This window comes from Eucalyptus grandis, chromosome 1, assembly GCF_016545825.1.
Source record: "Eucalyptus grandis isolate ANBG69807.140 chromosome 1, ASM1654582v1, whole genome shotgun sequence".
Classification (NCBI taxonomy): Eukaryota; Viridiplantae; Streptophyta; class Magnoliopsida; order Myrtales; family Myrtaceae; genus Eucalyptus; species Eucalyptus grandis.
In genome coordinates, this window is record NC_052612.1 from 37,768,887 (window position 1) to 37,773,518 (window position 4,632).

Here is a 4,632-nt window from a genome sequence, read left to right on the forward strand (position 1 = left end):
AAGTTCTATCTCAAATTATCAGGATACAACCGACCCTTTTTTTTGTCAAGCATTTTAACTCTGCTTTAGGTATTTTGGAAAACTGGATAGAGTATCTAGGTTTACTCTCTTTCACTGTTTATCGGAATTACAAATAACATGCGGATGTTCATCGCTAAGAAGACGAGCATAGGGCTGTTGGTTTTCCAGACTACCGCACAGAATCACCAGGAACAGAACATTAAATAAGCAAAAAGAGCCCCGTAAATCGAACGGGGCCAAAGTTGAAACCAGATGACACCGGAAATTGTGACAGAAGGAGATTGATATACTATAAGAAGAAGAAGAGGAGGGCAAAAACGCCCAAAATCCTTCGGGTCTTGAAGTCCAATCTGATTGGCGAGGCGAAATTCCTCACACGAGAAGGAGAAGATGACCAGAGGTGCTTTTCAATTACAATAGGGAAATTAAATCCATCACAATCATGTCAATTTAATTATAAATATTTCTTAAATTTTTCACATTTTGTTAATTGAGTTCATCTAGTCAATTGATTGAAAATTGATGATGTGGACCTTGAAATCTTATGTGACACGACCAATGCTAATTTAGACATTTTAATAATATATAAATGATTTTTTTGAATTCTTAAATATTTTTTTAATACTTTTTCTAGTTTATGGATTGAAGGCTAGCAAGGCTAGCAAGGTTAGGCGGCAACTTTTGCCTCCTTTGGGCAAGAGCCACGATACCCTCATCGTGGCTAAGTGAGGGCTTCTCGGTCCTAGTTGGCCTAGATTTGGTGAGGGTGTTGTGGGCCTTGCCAAATCTAGGCAAGGGCTCGTGCGCCCACATTGTAGCTGGCGAAGATGGTGGTTGGTGAGGGCCGCAATGCTCTTGTTCAATGTCGGTGAGGTTTGTTAGCCCTCAATCTAGGAAAAAGTAAAAGAAAAGAGAAAAAAAAACCAAAAAAATTAAAAAAAGATTATTGAAAAGCATAATATACTTGATGGATTTCCTTGGTTAAGAATTATTGCCTCACAAGAGCATTGGTGACAAAGACTCACTCGAACATTCTCTACATTTGTAAATTTGTTCTACTCCATGGACATCCTGATTTGGCATCTTTGTTGGCTGGATTTGGTGTTGGAGAGACTCGATTAGAAGATTTGTGGAAGTAGAAGAACTTGATTAGACAAATTAAAAGTATACATACTCAATCAGAAAAAATAAAATAAAAACTTTACCGTAAAAACGTAGATGTCATTAAGTTCTGGAGTGGAGGGTAGTGAGGAAAATCATGAAGGGCGGAAGACTTACAGGATGGGGATCGAATGGAGGAAAAGTGTGGGGATAAGGCTTCTCAATGTACGCCTATTTTGAAAAGTTGGTGCAAATTGGAGGTTTTCCAAAGTGAGAGTGCTTAGAGTTAAACCCCACGGTCCTATAGATACCCCTATCTCCTGGTGTTCATAACGAACCATTAGATTGAATCGTAGAGGCGAGGGAAGTTCGTTCTTGCAGTTCACGAACGAGAAATTGCACTGTAGAGGTGAGAGATAGTACCTCTGGCTCATGGATTTGGCGAATGGACAGGTGGGCAGCGAGCAACTACAAGCTCAAGCTCACATATGGAACCACATCTTTAACTCCATCAATTCCATGTGCTTGAAATGTGCCATTCAATTAGGTATTCCCGACACCATCCACCGGCATGGCCAACCCATGGCCCTCGATACCTTAGTCTCTACACTTCAAATTCATCCATCAAGAGCTCACTCTGTCGACCACCTCATGCGCATTCTTGTCCCCTCGGGCTTTTTTTCGGACAAAAGAAGCTCCCGCCGGACGGTTGAAATGCCTACGTACTCAACCACTTGTTAGAGCTCCTCGTTAAGGACAATCCCTCCAATGTCGCGCCGTTTGCATTAGCTACACTCGACCCTATTTTTGTGAAGCTGTGGCACTGTGTGAGCACGCGGTTCCACAACAGTGTTGACGGGACGCCGTTCTAAATGGTGCAAGGGATGTCATTTTGGAGGTATGTTGGTCAAGAGCCGAGGCTTAATCGCTTATTCAATGATGGCATGGCTAGCGATGCTCGATTGGTGGCGAGCATGGTGGTTAACGACCACAAAGGGGTGTTGGAGGGAATAACCTCGTTGGTCGATGTAGGAGGAGGAACCGGAACGATGGCCAAGGCCATCGCAAGGGCCTTTCCGCATATGGAATGCACAATATTTGATCTTCCGTATGTGGTGGCTAATTTAGAAGTTAGCGAGAACATGAGACGTGTTCTGGGGACATCTTTGAAGCCATACCACCTGCAGATGCAATTTTATTGATGGTTTGAACATTAACTTCCCTTTGAATGAAGTTGGTGAAGGAAAGTAAACAACACAATGAGCACTCTTACCATCAACGGGATAAATAATTTATATTTTCGTTTTGATAGGACTCGGTCTATATTCAATGTATATGATACATCACTAGTTATTTAAAAGATTAAGATTCAACTTTTTCACCTTCTTTAATATAATCTTATCTAGAATAGCCGCACGTTTTTTAAGAACCTACACAAACACCAACCAATGACCAATACCTAAATCCTCTATCTAATCTTATCGAGAATAGCCGCACGTTTTTTACAAATTTACACAAACACCAACCAATTACCAATACCTAAATCCTCTCTCGCACGTTTTTTATGAACCTACACAAACACCAACCAATTACCAATACCTAAATCCTCTATCTAATCTTATCGAGAATAGCCGCACGTTTTTTACGAATTTACACAAACACCAACCAATTACCAATACCTAAATCCTCTCTCGCACGTTTTTTATGAAAACAAACACCAAATTACCAATACCTAAAATCAATCTTATCGAGAATCAATTTACACAAACACCAACCAATTACCAATACCTAAATCCTCTCTCTCTCTCTCTCTCTCTCTCTCTCTCTCTCTCTGTTGCAAAGTTATGCAACGGCAGGCAGCAACTGTTAGCGGCGAGCAGCCATGCGACGAGAGAAAATCATTAATCATAACACTTTTGTTAATTCAGTTTAATTTTTTTTAATTGTGCAAATTGAGTCTTATATCCTTTTACTTTTTTTCCAATTAAATCCATTCAACTAATTTTGACCGAAAATAACTAATGTGGACACTAGTCGTCCTACATAGTGTGGCCAATGCAAATGGAGACAATTTTTTAATATTTTAATATTTTTCAAACTAATTATTATTTTTTTATTTTTCCATTTTCTTCTCTATTCATTCTTTTTCTTTTTTTTTTCTTTTCATAAGGCTGCAAACCTCATCAGCCCCTTTGGACAAGGGCTGCAATACCCTCACCTAGACCATTGTGGTTGCAAGCGAGGTAGGCCTCACCTACGGTCACGCGATGGCCTCATCCCAGATCATTGTGAGGGCTTGAACTCTCAAAAAAAATAAAGAAGGAAAAGAGAAAGAAAAGCCACATGAAAAAGATAAAAATTGACATCCACATCAATGGTTTCAATGGTTTCGACCAAAATTCGTCGGATGGACTTCATTGATAAAACGTGAATATTTATGACTTAATTGTCGCAATTAAAAGATTTATAACTTTTTTTTTTTATAAAAGAGTAATAGATTTAGAATTTTTTTGGACAATTTTCTCTAATGAGGAAGGAGCTACATGGGGAAGAAGGGAAAAAACACAAAAGGAAAAAAAAAATATTTTAGTTATTCAAAATTCAATATGCCGATGTGTCCTTTCAAGAAACGAGTTTAATATGTGAATTAATCTCCTTAAATTTGAAGGATCCCAATCTCTAGTCTTAGGAGCTCCTGGTATTGAAAAATTCGCATGTGGATAACTCGTCAAAAATCTTAAAATTGAATCTTCATGTAAAGGATAGTTTACATTTTGCAAAAAAAATCCCTCATAGCGTTCAACTTGCATAGGAAATTTACAAAATCACAAGTGAACAACATATGGAAGAAATGACAGACTGATGGATCAATTAAGTTATATGCAGTGGATACTCCATGATTGGAGCGACGAAGACAGAGTGAAGATACTGAAGCGATGCAAGGAGACCATAAGCAAGGGCAAGGGCAAGAGTAAAAACGTGATTATAATTGAGATGGTGATGGAAAACTAGAAAAGTGACAGAGATTATCAAAACCCCGCTCTTCTTTGACGTGTTGATGATGACCCTCGCGTCGGGGAGGGAAAGGAATGAAACAGAATGGGCTAAGCTCTTCGTCACTGCTGGCTTCGGGGACTACCAAGATCACCCCTGTACTTGGCTTGCGATCTATTGTTGAGGTCTACCCTTCATGATGGATTATTAATATTTGACAATTCGTGCTATAGTTCTTATGGCTGGTGGTAAGTTAAAGATCAATTGTAAATAAGGCTTCTCCACCCAAAAAAAAAAAAAAAAAAAAATCTCAGTAAGAGTTTATTCATTGTTGACACATGATTTTTAATCGACACATTAAAAAATGTAAAAAAAAAAAAAAATCGAGATTTGAGTTTTTGATTGCGGTAGAACCCATTTCTCTGCCAAAAATTGTCATTCTTTGTTTCTTTATTTTGTATGGTTGCTTTTAAGCGATTTCTAATTTCTTTTCAAGAAAAACTCAAAAAGTCAAAT

General features: G+C 38.5%; 1 pseudogene; it reads left to right on the forward strand.

The window, feature by feature from the left end:
- The first annotated feature begins 1,554 nt into the window (after positions 1-1,554).
- On the forward strand, positions 1,555-4,316 carry LOC104457012 (annotated as a pseudogene).
- Positions 4,317-4,632: the final 316 nt, after the last annotated feature.